At 37.2% G+C, this 23,846-nt stretch overlaps 1 non-coding gene across 1 annotated transcript; it reads left to right on the top strand.

Moving 5' to 3' along the window:
- Positions 1-13,397: 13,397 nt before the first annotated feature.
- LOC132283151 (small nucleolar RNA R71) lies at positions 13,398-13,504 on the top strand. The gene has a single exon (XR_009471954.1). It is a non-coding gene; the product is annotated as a small nucleolar RNA R71 (small nucleolar RNA).
- The last annotated feature ends 10,342 nt before the right edge of the window (positions 13,505-23,846 follow it).

The following is a 23,846-nucleotide window of genomic DNA, read 5'->3' as shown; positions in this document are numbered from 1 at the left end:
CCCTATTCCTCCACGTTCCATAGAACAGACGCATATAATTCCTATGCATCCAGCACTAACAAATTGGTAACACTAAGAAATAGGCTACTGCCTAAATCGATAAACAAAATCTTTGAAAAGTCAGTGTAACACGTAAAACTGACCTTCCTCCAAAAACATCGCTTCCAATACGGAAGACACCCCAAGCAACCATTTCCTGATAGAAACTCCTATGTACGAGTTCAACAATGTACAAAATTCGATTGCCGCCTCCAAACCACGCTCAACCATTTCCAAAAGAGAATATTTATCTCCAATGTATCCTTAAATAAATGCAATGTCTTATTATATAACCTTGCTTCCATGCCAGACCAAACAGTGAGAGATCGGCACACATATTATCCAAAATCCCCAAACATCTCAGTCATCCTGACCTTCCTAGAATCAGAAAGACAACTGCCAGTCCTCTTTCAGTACCCTAAACTCATCTGAGTAAAATACGACCTCCTGTGGGATCAGCTCAAATATTCTAAGTTAACCGCCTCAATTTCCTTGGTAATAGCAAGTGCTATTATTTTCACATGCTAAACTCAATTATCTTATCAACTGATAAGATCATCCTCCTCCCTATTACTTCTATTGGACGAAACTCAATGCAAAGTGTGATTCCCCACATCTATCCATCTAAACCGTCTCGTGATCCGTACTATTCATAGGAACTAATATCTTACCAGTTCCAAAATAAACAAAATGAAACTGATTTAATTGTATCAGTCAGTCAATATCCCCACCAAAATCCTGACCCTTGTGTAGAATCAGCCATCTCTCCTCTAGATATGTGGAAACTACTCTGTTAGTCCCGTTCTAGCATGAGAAGTGACTGCAAGGATCTAAGGATCTTTGACGGTCCATCTAGATTACCTACTAGATATCAAACTTTGAGGCAAATCACTATGTCCCTTCTCCTACCTGCCTTCCAACCATCTGCTTCCTTTTTCGAAGCAGATCCACTAAGAACTAAGAGTTGTGAACCTCAATCCTTACATCCCCCGTCCAATTTGCCGAATGAAAGTATTATTAGTCTGGTAACAACAGCTTCCATAATTAGATGTTCGGCCTCATCTTCAAGTCTTTGACATCTTACTTGTCTAATACAAGAAAGTGTCTAATAGACATCCTGTCCAAATACAACTTCAGATAGAATCTCTTCATCCTCCAAATAGATTACAATTTCTAGCAACAACTATTTGTTGCAAATTGTGACCCTAAAAAAAAAAAAATTCCCATATTATTTGTGCAAATGAAGAGACTTTGCTTCATCCTCGATATGCAACTCCAGCAACTCCTCCTAATGACATGCTCTCATAAATCAAATTCTTGATTATGGATAGACTGATGAATAGTTAATCCATCTACTACCCTCAGTCGGTGTAATCCTAATAAGTACTTAAACCAGTATAAAATCCTCCTACTGACTTGGGAATTTTTTTTTTTTTTTTTTTAGAAGATATTCAGTTAAGCCGTTTCCTTCAATTAACCATCGTGACACTACAGTTTATCAAATGAATCTATATCATTTGACTCGAACTGCAAGTTTACTTATCCCATCCTGAAAACGTATTATAACTACACATGTCCAGGTTTATTAGATTGGCTTCAGGTAGGTATACTTACCAAATCCTATGACCACATGCCCAAAATCCTAGCGTAATTAATGTTATTCCTCCAAAACGATAATTGACTGTTCACTCACTTGCGTCCTCAACTAAATCGTATTCCCAATCCTGAATAATTAACGAAAAGAAAACACATAATGCACTCATAAAAACACAATAAAATACAATAGAATCCTACATAAAACATCGTTCCTCCTAGCAAAGAAAATCTCTTTTAGAAATCAACTTTACCGGATTGGTTCACAATCTTCTTTTCTAGTTCCAGAGGTAATCATCAAACCCCGAATCATAAGCTCAAATCATAGCTCATAACAAAAATCCATTTGTTTCAACAAATTCCCAAGGCTTAACCTCCATCCTCCTTATACCTAGAATGCAACCGTCTAATGTAGCTATAAGAAAGTAACTTAGACCGTCACAACCTAATTCCCATACTCCCTGGAACGTGATATCACATCATTGCTACGTACCGATAACAACTCTATCCGATCCTAAACTCCTGAAGAGTTCTTTTTAGCATCCTCTTTTAAGGTAACACGAATTTTTTTAACTATATGTAGGTCAATCCCCACCAACTCTACTAGTATCGTTCATTATACTACAAGCGAACAAGATTCCCCTTGCACGATCCTTGATTGACAAGATTCGATATCCACTTTTTGGGGTGTGTTGCAATCTCCTCCACTAGAATTCTCTTCGGACTCCTATTCCCCGGTTGCCTCCTTTATGAGAACAACTAAAATCGTGTTGGTCCCTTTATGCGGTGACCTAAAACATACTCCTAAATCCTTCCTTGGCTTATATTTCAAAAGTAGCTCCAATCAGAACTAAACCTTTGATCCCAAATTTTGCTTCTGATAAAGAACTCGATAATGTACTCCTCCTTCGGGTCTGATTCACAGTCGCCTTGGACCCCATCCTCCACCTAGTGTCAACCATTCCATAATTATGAAATATAATTGACATCACCTGCTCATCCTAACGAATCGTAAAAGAGTACAATGAATCCTAATATGACTCTAAGTTTTAAGAGACGCAACGTGGAAGACTTCTAATGAAAGACACTCCTAAGGACACTAGAACCTGGAGTGCTCTGATACCAACTGTGATACCCCTCGATTCTAGAGCCACGGGTGATCAAGTCCGGGCACAGATCCGAGGGATACCAAACAATCAATATGTAATTGAACACAGAATATAAAAAAAATGAAATAAGATAAAATAATAATAAGCTGATAAGAATTCTAAATACGAAAAATCCTTCAAATAAAATTTTAATATAATTTAAACCTTCCAATCCTTACAACTCGGGAATCCACCAAGTGGACCCCTAATAATCCTCAACTGTAAATGAAATACAGAATTAAAACCCAAGACTAAAATAAGAAAGAAACTCCTATATAGTTGGAAGAGTGAGTGTCTGTATCTGCATCACCACGATCAAGCCTTAAGCCTGGTACTCACGAACACCTGAAAAATAAGGGTGGGTCAGGCCCACATGCAAGTTCAATACTACTACAATCCATACATAAACCCGATACGCAGATACATCCTAGATAGCTCGGCAATAGCTAAAATAGTCCATATAGATATAGATACACACTATAGGATGCTCACTAGTCCAATAGGTCTGTCTCAGCCTGAGTAGAGATACCATGCAAATCACACATACTGTGGTCATGTGTATCTAGACCTACCAGGGAACAACACCTGTGTCCAGTTGTCCATCCTAGGCGATATACGCACCCTAACCATGGTCCTGAGACTCAAGCTCATACCATGGCACCATAATGATATGTATATAAAGTCCGTATACTCCTAATACAAAATATCATCCATTCTTTATAGTGGTCTGATATAAGTATAACAATCCATCCAGAAATCAAAGTAGGTCATTTAATTCATAATTGATATGACACAAATATGAGTGGGACTGAACCTTTATGGTAAATTCACACCTCAATCCAGAATAGGTAGGTTATAGTGTTTGAACTAATTCATACTTAGTATGCCACCGTCCCATACTGGTGCATACCATCCTCCATCCAATATAGTTGATAAATTAATAAATATTCATCAACCATACTCCAAAATAAACATAAATACAGTCTATTATATGTATGACCAAATTATACATCCAGTATATGATTATAATCATAAAACATCCATTTAAATTGTTAACGCATTGATAGACAATTTAAACCATCCATATCCATCCAACTGACAAAATAGAAATTTCAATAGTTCATCAATTAACACCCACACCATGGTATAATGACTATAAGAAATATGAGTTGAACACATTATACTAGACATCCCTAACCATAATGTAATACCCCTAGTTTTAAAAAGGATAAAATTGGGATTTTTATTTATTTATTTATTTATTGATTAATTGATTTAATTATGTGATTTAGTTATTTTTTTTTTTCTTAAGTGATTAATAGTGTGTATTTAAATTAATATTGTTTAATTGTGAATAGTGGGTATGTATTTAATTATTTATTGTCTTGAATTTATTTATGTGTTTTGAGTGATTATTTATTTGCTTTCCTTATATGTTTTACGTGTAATTAATTAATTAGGTTTAGGGTATTACGATTATGTAATTATGGGTGCCGACTTATAGGAGGTTGGAATTAGGGTTAAGTTTTTTTATGGTAGCCTATATATTTAACTTTACAAGTCTGCTAGGGTTAAAAACAAACCTATGCACTTAAGAATTCTTGAGAGAGAAAAACAGAGGCACACATAATGGTTTTGAGAGGAAACTATATGGGCCACCAGTTAGAAGTTCAACCGTGACCTAAAGGTCGGATCAAGGAGGAAGGAGTGGATGGATTGTGGTATTGGAACCGAGCAGTAGGAAGGTTGCCGGTCGTCCGTTCGTCGGAAACTCCATAGACGACGTTGTAAGGTTTCAAACCGAAACCTAAAGGCAAGTTTCATTCTATCTCCTTCCTGTAAACTTGTGTTCTGTGCATTCTATATGGTCTCCAGGAAATTAATTTAACTTTAAAATGGAAGGTTGATACAAGATTATCAGACTGTAACCTGTTGCATGCTTAATTAAATGGTCTCAGTTCTCTTGCATAAATTGTGTTGTTTTCGGTTTAGATTTTTGTCAATTGATTTACATTGGAACATGAAGGGCTTCTAGGGTTGTTTAAACTCTAATTGAACCTTGTAAACTTTTAAAAAAAAATTTCAGAACCGAAGGATGGAGTTCGCCGGTAGCAGAGAGGGCAAACAGGGGAACTATAAACTATTTCGTTTATGGTTTATGTTTTGTCAATTAATTCATATTCAAATTGGAGAAGCTTCTAGGATTGTTAGGACTTAAATGGACAGTAAAATTTATTTAATTAACGTGCTTGAATTTAAAGGAATTTAATTGCATGAAATTGAATTTGTTTTGGGATTGCTTTTACGGTTGGATTATATACCTGTTTTAACCATGATTTCTCTTGAATGTACACTTGTTTTGAATCATGTAGTGATGCAAAATTACTTCTTATAATTAGTTGGGATGGTCTGGAACTTAAAACAGTGGGTTAGGAACTTGAATAGGGGCAACCGGAAAGTCAGAAAGTGTCCAGAATTGAAGAAAACGGAGGTACAGATAATGGAGCAGGCTCCATTCTTCAAAGGAGCCGGCTCCATTGAGATGGAGCAGGCTCTAAACTATTTTGGAGCCAGCTCCAAGAGGATAGAGCAGGCTCCAAAATATAATGGAGCCGGCTCCACTTTTGGTAAAGCACAGTAAGTGCGTTTTTGTGGTTTTTCTGATTTCAGGGGCTTAAATGAAATTAATGGAAAGTGGTGTGGGGTTTTAGATGTTTAAAATTAACCTATTAAAACCATAAATTAGTTAGTATATGCTAGTGTGTTAATATAAATGGACATCATGAATTTTTAAAACAAAAAATATAGTGTGCATGTTGTCCAGGAAGGAGAAAGTCTTAAATTTCTAGTTTGGTTAGCCAATTGAATGGACTGAATTAAAAGATATTTTAGGGATGTTGTACCAAAGATATTTATGATATATTTAAGTTCCATGAGGGTTGGTTGGGTTGTGGTTGTGGACGTCATGTAATTTAAATACATTGTTGCATGCTGTCAGAAGTGGAGGAGTTTTTATTTGCCGGTTTGTTTTAACCAGTTTATTTTGGTAAGTATAAAATACCATTGGGGTTGTATATAATGTGCTGTGAGACTTCTTAGTTGACATATTATGTCAAGCACAGGTTTTAACATGGAGGATTAAAAAGGACGTCATGTAATGAAACGATAATTTTCATGCCGTCAGGGATTAAGGAGGATTTTCATTACTAGTCTTTGTTTCAATAATTTAACTGAACTAGTATGAGAGTATGGTTAGGGATATCTAGTATAATGTGCTCAGCTCATATTTCTGATAGTCATTATACCATGGTGTGGGTGTTAATTGATGAACTATTGAAATTTCTGTTTTGTCAATTGGATGGATATGGATGGTTTAAATTGTCTATCAATGCGTTAACAATTTAAATGGAAGTTTTATGATTATAATCATATACTGGATGCATAATTTGGTCATACATATAATAGACTGTATTTATTTTTATTTTGGAGTATGGTTGATGAATATTTATTAATTTGTCAACTATATTGGATGGAGGATGGTATGCACCGGTATGGGACGGTGGCATACTAAGTATGGATTAGTTCAAACACTATAACCTACATATTCTGGATTGAGGTGTGAATTTACCATAAAGGTTCAGTCCCACTCATATTTGTGTCATATCAATTATGAATTGAATGACCTACTTTGGTTTCTGGATGGATTGTTATACTTATATCAGACCACTACAAATAATGGATGATATTTTGTATTAGGAGTATACGGACTTTATATACATATCATTATGGTGCCATGGTATGAGCTTAAGTCTCAGGACCATGGTTAGGGTGAGTATATCGCCTAGGATGGACAACTAGACACAGGTGTTGTTCCCTGGTAGGTCTAGATACACATGACCACAGTATGTGTGATTTGCATGGTATCTCTACTCAGGCTGAGACAGACCTATTGGACTAGTGAGCATCCTATAGTGTGTATCTATATCTATATGGACTATTTTAGCTATTGCCGAGCTATCTAGGATGTATCTGTGTATCGGGTTTATGTATGGATTGTAGTAGTATGGAACTTGCATGTGGGCCTGACCCACTCTTATTTTTCAGGCGTTCGTGAGTACCAGGCTTAGGGCTTGATCGTGGTGATGCAGATACAGACACTCACTCTTCCGACTATATAGGAGTTTCTTTCTTATTTTAGTCTTGGGTTTTAATTCTGTATTTCATTTACAGTTGAGGATTATTAGGGGTCCAGTTGGTGGATTCCCGAGTTGTAAGGATTGGAAGGTTTAAATTATATTAAAATTTTATTTAAAGGATTTTTCGTATTTAGAATTCTTATCAGCTTATTATTATTTTATCTTATTTCATTTTTTTTATATTCTGTCTTCAGTTACATATTGATTGTTTGGTATCCCTTGGATCTGTGCCTGGACTTGACCACCCGTGGCTCTAAAATCGAGGGGTATCACACTTCAGCAGACCAAAGCTCCATTTCGGTAGACCGAAATGGAGCTGCCTTGTGGGTCTTGTTTGGTCAGTTGCCTAGACAGGTTAACTCCATTTGGTTGTTACTACAGGACCTTGTTTATCTTGTTTAAGCCATCTAATGGCGTACGTGGTCTAGTTTGGACTAGATCTCGGTCCTTCGGTTGTCTTTGGTGCCATAGGGTACCATTTAAACCTTTTTACCCTAGCTTTTGCTTTCGGTTATTTCCTTTGAGTTCCGTGACTTCATGGAAAGTCACTTTGGTGTCTTAGTGATGGTTCATACCTTTAGAGACCTAGGTTTATCCTTTGCTCCCACGTTTTTGTTTCATTGGGTTCCATGACCTTATGGAAGGTCATCTTAGGGTCTTAGAGGTGTGTTGTGCCTTGAGAGACCATTGTTTTGTTCCTTGCTTCCTCATCTGGATCCGTTATCGGGTTAATCTTTGGTTCATCAGTGACCCACCGAGTTGAATAAAAACCCGGGTCACGACATGAAATTAGTCTAAGACGGGAAAATAAGATAGATAAATGTCCTAGAATGCTCAAGCTTAAGAGGTTTAAATGCGCACTTTTCAACGCTCATCACACCCCTAAACTTATATATTGCTAGTCCCTAGCAATGAACTACAAAGTAAAGGAATGAAATGAACAACTATACAACTATGAACTAGAAAATAATAAATGGATTACACCACTTTCGTAGGGAACACGATTGTATTTAACACATGCAACAAGCCTTTTAAACCCCTAGGTTACCCCTCGTGGACGAGTGAAGTCTCGTGAGGGTTTCCAGAAGTGATACCCATAAACATTAAGCTCATTCTCACAAAAGAGGCACCAATATTGTAAACAAGCATTGGGAGAAAACTACCTCAAGTATGCAATTTTTCAACCATTTCCAAGCAATCTCCCAAATTCTCAACACCAAGCACGCAAGTATGGTCCTCCACACATCAAAAAAATGATCATGCAAATCAAAACAACTCTAGAATCCTTTTTGAGTGGACCGGCATCAAATATGTTGCGATATAAACCAACTAAAGAAATGATCGCGTCCTTACCCTCAAACTAGCACACAAATCTAGTACCGATCATCAAGACAAAGAATAGACCTTTTATTAAAACTTTATTGATTTAGGTGCGCTTATTCTGTTCACTCGATTTTTTTTTCTATCCCTAAGGATCAAAGATGGAAGCATAGTGCAATGTGTTGATCTATTAAGCTTTTTAGTGATCCATGAGGTTGAGCGTTAGGTCAATGACTCCCAAACCGGACGGCTTTAGGGCACTAGGTGTTTAAACACCCCTAACGACTTACAAACTCAAATCAACTAGGCTACAAATCAAAATAACCTCCATCTAATCATTTCCCACTCTTACCTTTTGGGAGAAGTCCTCACTTTTTTGTTTGCTTTTGCAACAATTTTTTTTTTTCTTTTCTTTCTTCTTTTTTTTTTTTTTTTTTTTTCATTTTTTTTAGCAAGTTCAATTATTAACCTAGAGTTTGGGCCCTCCACTTTTCGGTGCGAGAAATTCAGTGCTTGATGAGGTTAGAATCCTGGCTACTTAATGAAAAGGGTTTGTTATCCACTTTTATCAAGATGAAAGCTTTTAATGCACTACTAGCTCAATTGGGATATAACCAATTCAATAATTAACAAAGCATGTACCCCACAAATGAGATAATCAAGATCTGGAGGGCAAACATGTGGGCACCAAGAAGCTGTCACCAATGTATCAACTGTAATGTGGATAGGATAGCCATCAATAGTAGTCTGTAGCTCCGATAGATTACTCGGGGCCGGTCAGAGGTTCTGGAAAACAACTGAACGAGCCGCGGGTAAACAGGATAAGTAACTAGTGCCAGAATGGCTGAAATGCCGTGCTGATCAATATCATCAAATGCTGACTTGGTCAGAATCAACTGAGAGAAGAAGGCAATGTCAACGACAGACTCGTGTACCATTGAAAGGCGTGGGAATTTCCGGATAGGTCAATCTAGATCATGGCCAGGCTGTGCCAGTGGTGGAGAAGGAGGTGGTACATGTTTAGCCTTAGTTGAAGAAGATGTAGATGCAGGAGCAGTTGAGGCAGAGCGGTCAGACTGAGCCGGAGCTGGCTCCTCATACTCCTCTAACTGCTCAGGCTACTCAGCCTACTCTGAAGCTGGATCCTGAGCATGAGAAGGCTCTGCAGGCTCCTCTACTTTCTATCGGACTCTCCCCTTTATATTGCCGGCATGCAATTGTCTTAACCCATGCCATGGCCTGTAAAACAGAAAAGAAACACTTGCAAAAGAAGTCAGTAACAAATAATAGAGCATTGAAGCACAGTATATAGAAACATGTATGTCAAGTAAGATAGACAACTTAAAATAATCGACATAAATCTATGCAGGTGATAATGCAGCCAGGTATATATATTAACTAAGTGAAACATGCAAAACATTGTAAGTATGGAATGCATGCAATGTGGAAGACACAGGCATTGGGCATAAAGAAACTAGCATGAACACTATGGATGGTGGGATGTAAATGCAAATCTGTGATGTTCGATCGACCATGAAAAGATGAGATCGATCTAGACACGAGTGAGATAGATCTTTCTCAGATCAATTTAAGAATCACTGAGATCGATCGAACTCTGCAAAAATGTGAACAGTCACGAATCTGTGTCGTGGATGACACGGGGGGTACCCGAGCAAGCTTGTGGGCCTTCTCACATATCAACAACTCAACAATGGTCACTTATCTTGGCACGTAACCCCCAAAATCGAATTTGGAATCAAAATATAATATATATATATATATAAATATATATATATATACACACATGCTTCAAAGATCAAAAACGACAACAACGGAATATGGCAATCCTAGATCTAAACATGGAAACATCAAGAACATATAGATTAAAGCACAAAAATAATAATACGACTCAAGACTTACCAAAACTCAATGAGAGAAGTGGAAACCGAGAGAGAATAAGATCAGATCGGAGTCGAGAGAGAGTTTGGAAGCTTGTGGAAGGTCGCTTGAGATTCACCGGAGGTTGGGAAAAAGGTTTGCAGCGGTGCGGGTGGCTAGGGTTTGAGAACGATGGTCAAATCGATCAAAATGACACTTGGCTTCTATTTTTAAAAACGATCTCTGACATGTTCGATCAATCTGGGAAAGAACTCAAATTGATTGAACATAGATCGATCTCAATAGTACTCAATCTAACCTCGCAAAACAACAAGTATTTTTGAAATTTTTTGAATATTTGAAAATTAAAAATATTTTTGGATTTTTTTTTCAAAATAAAAAGATAAAAATTAAAATAAAATGTTTTTATATTTTTAAAGAAATAAAATAAATGAAAGTAAAAATCAAATAAAAATCTTTTTGGAAATTATATATATATATATATTTTAAAATAAGCTTAAAAATCAAAATGCAGTCAAAGTCTACAGTGAACAAGGGACATAGATCGATCAAACCAAGATTGATCTGGAAGAGACTTCGATCGATCCAATAGGTGAAAACCTGCAGACAAGTTTGAACAATGCACAAAGAGGCATTTTTCATGGGTTTCAAAAATTTTTCTAAGTGTGGTATGAAGATCGATCTGAGGAAAATCTCGATCGATCCTAGAACACTCAGATCGATCTGTAATGAAGTTCTCACAATACACAGAGAGCTGATTTATGCAGGAAATCTTCGATCGATGGAACAGAGAGATGATTGGATGCAGGGATGGAGGTTTGATCGATCGAACCTTTTCCGAGATCGATCGAATAGGCACAAAATGCCTATTTCTAGAAATGACAGGGCATGCATTCTGAATCACAATCCTAGCAATATGTATAAACCCAAAATATATCTAGACGACATAAGAAATGAAAGGTAAAACAGAAATGAGAAAGGACTAAGGTTGTAAACCCTACGAATTCATTGCTAGTCTATAATGTCTCTAGCAAGACGTTGGGCTCTTTTAGCCCGGATCAAATATCTTGTTATGCATCCCCTCCTTGACGGGGTGAATGGATTTTTGAATCCCACCCAACAAATTGCTCCCTAAGGAACTCGTTGGATTTGACTCAAAAGAAATTGATTGTCTTTGGTCAATGCAATTTTTGGGCTTCCATGCCTTTTCAAATTTTGCTTTTGAAACAACATTTTTTGCTTTCAAGTTTAAAGATTGATCTTTTGAAGTTTTATATTCAAGCAAAGACTCGACTTTATCGAATTCATTGTCTACACACTCTTCTACAACACACACTTCTTCATGTTTGTCCATCGAATTTGAGGTTGGATTGAAAATATTCAACTTCACCTTCATGTGGCCAAAAGATATTTTCATTATCCCCGTCCTACAATTGATGTTGGCATTTGAAGTTGCTACGAAGGGACGACCAAGGATAACGGGAATTTGGCTCTTGGGATTTGGTACTGGTTCCGTGTCAATGACAATGAAATCGACCGGGAAGAAGAACTTATCAATCTTAATCAAAACATCCTCAATAATACCCCAGGGCTTTTTGATGGATCGGTCGGCAAGTTGCAAAACTACCGATGTCGGTTTCAAGTCTCCTAAGCCCAATTTAACATACACTGAATATGGGAGAAGATTAACACTTGCTCCTAAATTTAAGAGAGTCCGATTGATGACATGGTCACCAATGATGCAAGAAGTAGTAGGTGAACCGGGGTCCTTAAAATTTGGGAGAGTGTTATGTTGCAAAATGGAGCTCACTTGCTCGGTCAAGACCACTTTTTCTTGGTGTTTGGCTCTTGTTCTTCCTCTTTTGGGTACAACGATCTTTCAAGAACTTGGCATAAGCGAGAATTTGTTTGATTGCATCCAAAAGCGGAAGATTGATCTTCACTTGCCTAAACATATTAATAATTTCATTGGTCTTGGTCTTTTGTTTGTCAAGACAAATGGATCCTTTCAAGGCATCCGAAAATGGAGCTCTTGGCTCAAGAGCTTTTTCAAAATCTTACTTTAAAGAATCTTCAACATAAGAATTTTTAAAATCCTTTTTGAAATCATGCTTCAAATCATCTTTCCCCACTTTCTCAACAATGTGATCATATACATGCAATGAAGGAAGAATAGAATGTGAAACGAAACAGGTGTCAACTTTTGGTTGTACCGGTTCACTCTCTTCATTGTGGATTCAAACTTGATTATCAACAATTCTCCCACACCTTAAGGTTGTCACCGCATTAACATGCTCAATTGTGTGACCTTGCAATGAGGAATGACTTTCCACAACACATTGTTGTTTCGGTGGGGCATTAAGAGGCATTTTCCCTTTCTTTCTAGCATTCAAAGTACTAGCTATTTGCCCAACTTGGGAGCAATGGATTAAGAATGAGAATAAAGTAATTGAGTGTTTGCCTCTAGAGTTCCCAAAACAGTTAACACTTTCTCCTCAAAAGCAGGACTCCTTGAGTTTCCTTGAGAATACGATGATGGGGTAGGGAAATGAGAATTTGAGAATTGGTTGCCATGCGATTGAAATGATGATCTAAAACCTAGGGAACCTTGGCTTTGCATTGGAGGTGGAATATACTTTCCTTGAAAACCACCTTGGGGAATATTTGAGCCTTCCCCTTGGCTTTTCCAAGAGAAGTTCGAATGGTTCCTCCACCTGGATTATAGTGTGAGCCATAGGGATTATTTCATTGGTTAGCAAAAATGGCATTTGCTTGTTCATGGTTCTCACTTTGCACATGTCCATGGGGACAATTGGAAGTAGAATGCAAGACACTTGAACAAGTCATGCATGATTCATTAAATACATGATGATGAACATGATTAGTGAATGAAGATACTTGATTCGCCGAATTTTGGTTGATCAAAAATTGATCAAACCTCTGAGATAAGGTTTTCATCTTGGCGGCTATATCAACAGAATTGTCAACTTAATGTAAAGCAACATTCTTCCTTCTACCTAGATTTCTACCATTTTTCGAGGACAAAGATATATGTATTGAATTTTCACTCATGCTTTCATATAATTGCCACACATCATTTTCATGGTTGTCAAGATAAGAACCACCCATAGATGCATCAACCATACCCTTATGATTATCCAGTAAACTTTCAAAGAAATATTGAACTAATTGCCACTTAGGTATGTCATGATGTGGGCATTTCCTAAGCAAGTCATTAAACCTTTCCCATGCCTCATGAAACATTTCCCTATCCCCTTGAGAAAATTCACGAATAGCAGTTCTCATCGCATTGGTCTTTGATACTGGATAGTACTTCTTTAAGAACTCTTGTTGCATTTCTGCCCAAGAAGTTATCGAAAAAGGCCTAAGATTGTTAAACCAATATTTTGCCTCGTCTTTAAGGGTAAAAGGAAAAAGTTTGAGTCTTAACACTTCTTCTGGCATGTCCGTGTATTTCACGATGGAACATACTTCAAGAAACTCATCCAAATGCTTGAATGGTTCTTCACTTGGAAGTTCATGATAGTTAGGAAGCATTTGAATGGTTTGTGATTTAATCTCATAGTGATGTGCTCTAAATGGGGGCAATTGAATATAAGTAGGTGCATTGTATTCATTAGGCACATAGTAATCACGCAAAGCAATAGGAGGATTCACAACCGGTGGTACTACTCGAACACCTTGGTTGCCTTGAATAATGGGAGGTTGTGGAGCAAAAATTGGCCGAGGCATTCCTAATGGAACTTGGCCTTGTTGTTGTGGATGAATGAATGGTCTTGGCATGCCTAATGGTACTTGAATATTCTCATGATGCACATTAGGGTGGAGGATGCCTTGTTGGTCTATGTGACCAAGGTCCTCTACATGGTCATTGTTTTGCTCCTCAATTGATAAAATGGAGTGATGAGAACTACCCCTTCCCCTACGATTATGAACAATAGATTCAAGATGAAAATCAAGAGGGACAAGAGTAGGATTTATTGACCTATGACCATGCATGCACTAGCAAAACAAATAACAAACAATTAATCAAATAACAATCACGTCGCCCCTATAACAAATCAATAATCAACACTCTTCCACATACAATAATTCCATACTCCCATGCTTGAACAATATGCTAAGAAAATTAAATTGCTTCCACACAGGCTCATGATCTATCTAAGAAATAAAAAAAACTTGCCACCACGCGGGCCGATGATTTAACTAGAGATTGAGTTAGGAAGATCTCACAAAGGGTCCTTAAGCAATTTCAATTTAACTTTCCATTTTCAAGCCTTGCTATGCTTTGTAAATTTTTAGATTTTAGCCCTTTTTATGCCTAGCTTAGCTCCTTGCTTTTCAATTTTCCTTTACTAGATTTCCCTTGCTCAATGCACCTAGTCAATCAAGAACAAACACAATAAGTAACAAAGTAAAATAAAGTAAAAACAAGATCAAAAGAGTACTAATTCCTATTTTTTTCCAAAACACAGTGTTGCCAAATCAAATCCTCGGTAACGGTGCCAAAAACTTGGTCGTGTTACCGGATTAATGTCCAAAATGTGCTAAGAATGCGAGTGTGTAGTGTGGTTAAGCTTTTAATTTATAAATGCAACTACTACCTCTAACTAGAAATATAGCTAGGGTGAGTAGGGATCATCCCAAGGGATTGTGGGCGTATTTGTAATGGAAACAAGGTAGGGTTAGTAGGTCAATTGATCAAAACGAGGTTTGTTTGGTTGATTAAACTACAATGCAATTGAAATTAAAGCAAGCAAAATATAATAATTTTAGAAGATAGGGAAAAGAAATATAGAGGAGTAGACTTGGGGAACTAGAGCTGACCACTAAGCTTGACTTCACTAGGTACTAGCAATTGTATATCAGTGGGGAAAATTAAATTGTAACTTGTATGTGTGTGTGACATTAATTGAAACTAAAAATGGATGGCAAATAAGTATAGATTGTCTAGCCAATTCAAATGGAAAACACAACCTATCAAATGAGACCAAATCCATTCAATGAAATCACAATTTATGCACACACAACTATCTAGAAACACACGCCCTTTGCATTCATAAGTATGGAACACCAAGGAATAAGAATAGATTGTCCACCTATCTATAAATCTAAAGCAACTACACTACATTTACACTAAAGACATAGAAATTAAACTAAGTAAGCTAAATGTGTGGCATAATCCATTAAGAAACAAGTGTGAACCATCAAATAAATTACAAGAGAGTGTTCAACTAAGCACTATGTTTTGACCATCTCTAGATTAGTTTCATCCATACACATAGACATGCATAAACTCCACTAAATCTAGAGAAAAACACAAGAAACATATGGTTAGAAATAGATAATCAATTGAAAGCATTAATCCATACACATCAAGTAGAAACCACAAGAGATATATATAAATCCAAGATCAAAATATTTGTTACAAGTAAATCCCCAAAAATATACATAGCACTAAGTATAGGAAGCAAACTTAAGGGCTACTCTAGCCCTAAGTAGATGTTTAGACATTCATTGAAGTAGTCATTTAACCCTCAAGGGCTATCTCCATGGTAGGCATGACCTCCTTCTTGATGGAAACCCTAGAAGAATGGAAGAACTCCCAAAGATGTGTAAAGAACTCTCTAGTCTCTAGCCTCCTCTCCAAGATATGAGATATGTAAGTTATGAAGAATCCGCTTCTAAAAATGGCTCCAAATCCTTATATAGGTAGCTCAAGTGTCACACCCAATGGTCTGGACTCGTGCACTAGGGCCCTTGCAATGATTGCACCATGAGCCATCTTTTAATGAGCTGGACTCTGTTTTATTTCGAACTTGAGAAGGTTTGATCGATTGAACTGTGGTGAGATCTATCGAATGCTGTAGAGATCGATCATCTTTGGCGGCGCCTTTTTGAATAAAGACAAATCTCTGAGATATTTTGGGATATTTTGGGAAAGAGACAAAAGTGGTAGGTGGAGTGGTAGGTGTGGATAAGATCGAATAATTTTGATCGATCTGTGAAAAGTTGAATCGATCGAAGATGGTGAGATCTTTTAGATAAGGACAAAGGCTTGGATCCATCTTGAATTGGCTAGATTGATCACCTCCAGATCGATCGAAGAATTGTTAAGATCGATCAAAGATGCTGTTTTTCCACACTTTGCTTCCACTTTACACCTTTCTTCCATTCAACTTGAGATAACTTCTTTTAGGCTCTTATTTGGCTGAATTAATTTATTTTTGGGATAAGTGCCTGAAAAGGACAATAACATGAAATTAGTCTAAGACAGGAAAATAAGATAGATAAAGGTCCTAGAATGCTGAAGCTTAGCAGGTTTAAATGCGCACTTTTCAGACCTCGTCACACCCCCAAACTTAAATATTGCTAGTCCCTGACAATGAACTACAAAGTAAAGGAATGAAATGAACAACTATACAACTATGAACTAGAAAACAATAAATGGAAAACGCCACTTTCGTAGGGAACACGATTGCATTTAGCACATGCAACAAGCCTTTTAAACCCCTAGGTTACCCCTAGTGAACGAGTGAAGTCTCGTAAGGATTTCCAGAAGTGATACCCACAAACATTAAGCTCATTCTCATAAAAGAGGCACCAATATTGTAAAAAAGCATTGTGAGAAAACTACCTCAAGTATGCAAATTTTTAACCATTTCCAAGCAATCTCCCAAATTCTCAACACCAAGCAAGCAAGTATGGTCCTCCACACATCAAGAAAATGATCATGCAAATCAAAACAACTCTAGAATCCTTTTTGAGTGGACTGGCATCAAATATGTTGCTATCTAAGCCAACTAAAGAAATGATCGCGTCCTTACCCTCAAACTAGGACACAAATCTAGTACTGATCATCAAGACAAAGAGTGGACCTTCTATTAAAGCTTTATTGATCTAGGTGTACTTATTCTTTTCACTCGATTTTTTTTCTATCCCTTAGGATCAAAGATGGAAGCATAGTGCAATTTGTTAATCTATTAAGATTTCTAGCGATCCATGAGGTCGAGCGTTAGGTCAATGACTCCCAAACCGGACAGCTTTAGGGCACTAGGTGTTTAAACACCCCTAACGACTTGCAAACTCAAATCAACTAGATTACAAATCAAAACAACCTTCATCTAATCATTTCCCACTTCTCACCTTTTGGGAGAAGTTCTCACATTTTTATTTGCTTTTGGAACAATTTTTTTTTCATTTTTTTTCAATTTTTTTTTTAGCAAATTCAATTATTAACCTAGAGTTTGGGCCCTCCATCTTTCGGCGCGAGAAATTCAGTGCGTGATGAGGCTCGAATCCCAGCTACTCAATGAAAAGGGTTTGTTATTCACTTTTATCAAGATGAAAACTTTCAATGCACTACTAGCTCAATTGTGATATAACCAATTCAATAATTAACAAAGAATATACCAAACAAATGAATGCTAGTGTGTGCCTGTGCTAGTGTAGAATTCTAAAGTGAATCTCAAAACAATCACAAAATCAGGATGATATGGATCACAAGTGCAAGCATGATATCAATCTTTCAAAAAATTTAGTCCTAAATCGCATCCATAAGGCATACAAGGAGTATTGGACTCTTAAGTCAAACAATTTTTAAGTTTTAAGCAATATAGGCCTTAAAAGATCAAAACATAGCTAGTCATGGACCATGATGAGCGCTGAAAAGTGTGCATTTAAACCACTTATGCGAGGGTATTTTAGTCCATTTATTTATCTTTATTTATCCGTTTTAGTACTTATTTGTGTTTTTGTCTATTTCAGGTCAATAATGTTAAAATGAGCTAAAAATGGTTTCTTAAGGCCTTTTCGAAGTCAAACTAAGTCTTGGTGAGAATTTGGAGCAAAAAGAGGCTGATTTGGATCAAAAGGAGGCTGATGCTGAAAAACTGTCAGGTGAGATCTATCAGAAAAGTTGGATCGATCGAAGAAAAAGTTGGACCGATCGAAAATGTGCTGGCAGCGAGCTGTCTTATTTTCGCACGCCCAAACTCCTCCTACCACATAGTACGGGATTAGATATTTTTGGGGCTATATTTCTGACTTAATGACTAAGAAAAGGATCTTCTGTATAAAGGGAATTGAACCATTTTGTAAGAGAGCTTTTTCATCATTTTATTTTTACATTGTAAATATTACTTTCTCTCTCTAGAAAGTTAGAGATTAGGGTTAGAAGAAAGAGGGAAGTGGAGGTTCATCTCAAGAATCCATCTCTAGATCCACACTCTCTCTCTTTCTAGAGCTTCAAAGAAGAAGAAGAAGATGGAGCCATGTTTAGAGCTTGCTCTTGAGGGTTTCATGACCATATCTACCTCCTCCATGATTCGTTAGATCTACACTTAAGGCTTGGATGAGCCCTAAGTCTTTTGTAATCTAAACCCTTATATTTCTTTTTTTGGGGATTTATATATATTGTTGTGATTAGTGTTCTAACCTTGTGAATTTAATGAATCTTGGTATATTTCTATGATTTCTATGGTTTAATTCTTCCTATTAATTCTCTAGTTTATTTACATGTCTATGTGTGATTAAATTGGGAATTATTTCTTACATGATTCATATGGATTAATTCTTTCTATTGATTCTCTACTTGATTACATGTTGTCTTATGTGTGATTATTTGGGAATTGATTTCTACACTAGTTTCTCTATGTTGGTTGCATGTCTATGTGTAATTAATTAAGGATCTAATGATGGCTAAGCATGGGTTTTCATTGAATGGGTTTGTCAATTAATTTGATGGATTATACTTATGCTTGATGAGTTGTTCTACAATTTAATTCATACTTGTAGGTAGGTAGACAATCTATACTTGATTTGATATTCCATGGCTTATTATTGTAAATTCCATGATTTTCTAGATTGATGTGTGCTATAATTGTGACTAATTTGATGGGTCATGCTTAGATTTGATGTGTTGTTCTACACTTAGTTTATTTGTTGGTTAGGTAGACAATTTATACATGAATTTGATGGTCCATGCTTGATATTGCAATTGGTAGTCGCATTTTGTTCACCACAATGTATTCCCCATTAATGGAAAGTGAGTGGTTAATTACATGAGCTTAGTGGTGATTCCAACACCCTAAGACCTCTCTTCATATCTCTTAAATCTCTATCTCAACTTATTTTTATTTTAATTGCATTTTCATTGATTGAAGTAATTTAATCATCTCATCAAATCTCTTTGCAATCTTGTGATACATTAGAGTCAAAGTTAAATTCCAACACGTATAATCTCTGTGGACGATTCCTACTCGCTATACTTCATTTGTTGTGGTAGTGGTTTTATAAATGTAAATTTGACTAGAAAGGCTTCTTAAACCACAATCATATTTTGACCTTGCGAAGCGACCTCTCGCATTAAAAAGTCTCATTTTCTAAACGCATTAGAAAGAGGCTCGTCAGACCAATCATAGAAAATCCTTCAAATACACAAGTCATGCTCAAAATTTTGAATTAAAGATAAACACGGCAAATAACACCCATTACCCCAAAACTTAAATGGCACAGTGTCCTCAATGTGCAAAGAGAACAAAGGAAAGAGTATACCGGTATAGCTAAGCAAAAAATAGCCGGGATATAAATATCCAAAGTGGTGATATAACTCCCCCAAACTTGGGATTAACCGTGGTCTTAAAAAGATGGCATTGAGAGAAAAGCTGATCAGATAACAAAGGGGATAATAACATTGCACAGTGGATATGCAAGTGTAAATGGGATAAGAAATGAAGTAAGGAGAGAGGTAAAAGAATGGTCCTGAAAAATTTTGGGCAGCACTCTCTCACTGAAGTTACTCGGATGCACCTGATAATGGAGTCAATCATAGATAGATATATCAATAATAGAATCTGACATCCAAAAATATCATGCATAAAATAAGAAAAATAAAAACAGTAAGGTACAACACAGTATCTGAGCCAACAAACTGGCCGCAAAAATATAAATCGTAGTATCAAAAGAGCAGTCTAAGATCATAGATATATGAAATGATAAAACAGAGGTATAAAGATCAGGCAGATGAAGTAAGGCGAGCGGAACGTGATCCCCGGATATCTCTGGATAAGTCCTGCAGCGCAATCAGGACATCAGAGCGAATAGTAGTCACATCTGTGCTAAAAGAAACCACGTCTGCTCTGATAGAGATAACATCTGCTTGGAGAGAGACAACCATATCCTCTAATGTCTGGATATGCTCTCCTAGGCTGGGTGTCTGAACTGGAGCGTCAAGAATAACTGGATCATGAAACTGAGGTATATCCTGATCTTGCTCCTGAAAATAAAGTGGTGACCCTACCGGAGAGTGATGTGGTAACTCCTCTGCTGGAGGCTCTCGCTGTAAATCGATATCCATATATGCATTTGTAGCTACCTGTAGGTCTGCTGGATTATCTGTTGTTGTTACTGCTGCCTGCTGCGCATCCATCTCTGCTAACTCGGCCTCCTCTGCCTCCTCAGCTGCCAAGATGGCGTCATTCTCGATACTCTTTATGAGAGCATTATAGCTCTTGTTCCAATCTTTCTTGCCATAGTGGCAAGCCCCTGTCTCAGGATACTCCTGTAGATGGAAAGGGTAGCGCTGGTCCCTCAGAATCTGTGTGATAAGATGTGCAAAGGGGAGATACTTGGCCTGCTTGGGCTTGGCCTTGCTAATATAATCTGTGTAAAGCTTCATCATGACACTCCAATAGAGTGCAGGAATAAAAAACCAGTGCCCTTTGTAGAATACGTAAAGGGCAGTAAGAAAGTCTGAGCGCCTCTGGATCATATGGCCAGCATAAATACATTTTGGTACAAGACCAAGTCAAAGAACCAAAGATCATCAGGCAGATAAGTCCTGGTGGTGAATGTCTCGCCCTCATTGTAATGGCCAGTCAAAGCAACGGCCATGTCTACATTAGAAAGCCTCCTCAAAATGGGATAATCAAGATCTGGAGGGCAGACATGTGGGCACCAAGACGCTGTGGCCAATGTATCAACTGTAATGCGGATGGGCAAGCCATCAATAGTAATTTGTAGCTCCGATAGATTACTCGGGGCCGGTTAAAGGTTCTGGAAGAACAACCGAACAAGCCACTGGTAAACAGGATAAGTAATTGGCGCCAGAATGGCTGAAATGCTGCGCCGATCAATATCATCAAATGCTAACCTGGTCAGAATCGACCGAGAGAAGAAGGCAATGTCGAAGACAGACTCGTGTGCCACTGAAAGGCGTGAGAATTTTCAGATAGGTCTATCTAGATCCTGGCCAGGCTGTGCCGATGGGGGAGAAGGACATGGTACATGTTCAGCCTCAGCTGAAGAAGATGTAGATGTAGGAACGGTAGAGGCAGAGCAGTCAGACTGAGCCGGAGCTGGCTCTTTATACTCCTCTAACTGCTCAGGCTGCTCAGCTTGCTCTGCAGTTGGATCCTAAGCATGAGAGGGCTCTGTAGGCTCCTCTACTCTTTGTCAGACTCTCTACTCATATTGTCGACGGGCAACTGTCTTAACCCGTGCTATGGCCTGCAAAATAGAAAAGAAACACTTGCAATAGAAGTCAGTAATAGATAATAGAGCATTGAAGCACAATATATAGAAATATGTATGCCAAGTAAGATAGACAACTCAAAATAATCGACATGAATCTATGCAAGTGATAATGTAGCCAGGTATGAAAATTGACTAAGTGAAACATGCTGAACATCATAAGTATGGAATGCATCCAATGTGGAAAACACAGGCATTAGGCATAAAGAACTAGCATGAACATTATGGATGGTGAGATGCAAATGCAAATCTGTAATGTTCGATCGATCATGAAAAAATGAGATCGATCCAAGTTAAATCGATCTGGACATGAGTAAGATCGATCTTTCTCAGATCGATCTGAGAATCACTGAGATCGATCGAACTCTGCAAAAATGTGAACAGTCACAGATCTGTGACATGGATGACACGAGGGGTACCCGAGCAAACTCGTAGGCCCTCTCACACATTAACAACTTAACAATGGTCACTTATCTTGGCACGTAACCCCCAAAATTGAATTCGGAATCAAAATATAAAAAATATGTATATATATACAAATATATACATATATATACACAAGCTTTAAAGATCAAAAATGGCAACAATGGAACTTGGAAATCCTAGATCTAAACATGGAAACATCAAGAACATATAGATTAAAGCTCAAAAATAATAATACGACTCAAGACTTACCAAAACTCAACGAGAGAAGTGGAAACCGAGAGAGAATGATATCAGATTGGAGTCGAGAGAGAGTTTGGAAGCTTGTGGAAGGTCACCTGAGATTCGTTGGAGGTTGGGAAGAAAGTTTGCAGCGGTGCGGGTGGCTAGGGTTTGAGATCGATGGTCAAATCGATCAAAATGACCCTTGGCTTCTATTTTTAAAAACGATCTCCAACATGTTCAATCGATCTGGGAAAGAACTCAAATCGATCGAACATAGATCGATCAGAATAGTACTCAAATCGATCTAACCTAGCAAAACAACAAGTATTTTTGAAAATTTTTGAATATTTGAAAATTAAAAATATTTTTGGATTTTTTTTTTCAAAATTAAAATATAAAAATTAAAATAAAATGTTTTTGTATTTTTTAAAGAAATAAAATCAAATAAAAGTAAAAATTAAAGAAAAATCTTTTTGGAAATTATATATATATATATATATTTTAAAATAAGCTTAAAAATCAAAATGCAGTCAAAGTCTATAGTGAACAAGGGACACAAATCGATCAAACCAAGATCAATCTAGAAAAGACTTCGATCAATTCAACATGTGAAAACCTGCAGACAAGTTTGAACGATGCACAGAGAGGCATTTTTCATGGGTTTCAAAAAAATTTCTAAGTGTGGTATGAAGATCGATTTGAGGAAAATCTCGATTGAACTTGGAACACTCAGATCGATCTGCAATGAAGTCCGCACGATACACAGAGAGTTGATTTATGTAGAAAATCTTCGATCGATGGAACAGAAAGATGATTGGATGCAGGGATGGAGGTTCGATCGATCGAACCTTTTCCGAGATCGATCGAACAGGCACAAAATGCCTATTTCCAGAAATGACCGGGCATGCATTCTCAATCACAATCCTAGCAATGTGTATAAACCCATAATATATCTAGACGACGCAAAAAATGAAAGGTAAAATAGAAATGAGGTAGGAATAGGGTTGTAAACCCTACAAATTCATTGCTAATCTTTAATGTCTCTAGCAAGACATTGGGCTCTTTTAACCCGGATTAAATATCTTGTTATGCATCCCTTCCTTGACAGGGTGAACGGAATTTTGAACCTTACCCAAAAAATTGCTCCCTAAGGAACTCGTTAGATTTGACTCAAAAGAAATTGATTGTCTTTGGTCAATGCAATTTTTGGGCTTCCATGCCCTTTCAAATTTTGCTTTTGAAACAACATTCTTTGCTTTCATGTTTAAAGATTGATCTTTTGAAGTTTTATGTTCAAGCAAAGACTCGACTTTATCAAATTCATTGTCTACACACTCTTCTACAACACACACTTCTTCATGTTTGTCCATCAAATTCGGGGTTGGATTGAAAATGTTCAACTTCACCTTCATGTGGCCAAAGGAGATTTTCATTATCCCCATCCTACAAT

The sequence above is a fragment of the Cornus florida genome, unplaced genomic scaffold (genome assembly GCF_030987335.1).
Source record: "Cornus florida cultivar Cherokee Brave unplaced genomic scaffold, ASM3098733v1 CherokeeBrave_3.0.0_Hap2_Chr01, whole genome shotgun sequence".
NCBI lineage: Eukaryota > Viridiplantae > Streptophyta > Magnoliopsida > Cornales > Cornaceae > Cornus > Cornus florida.
This window is presented reverse-complemented; position numbering and strand designations above follow the sequence as displayed.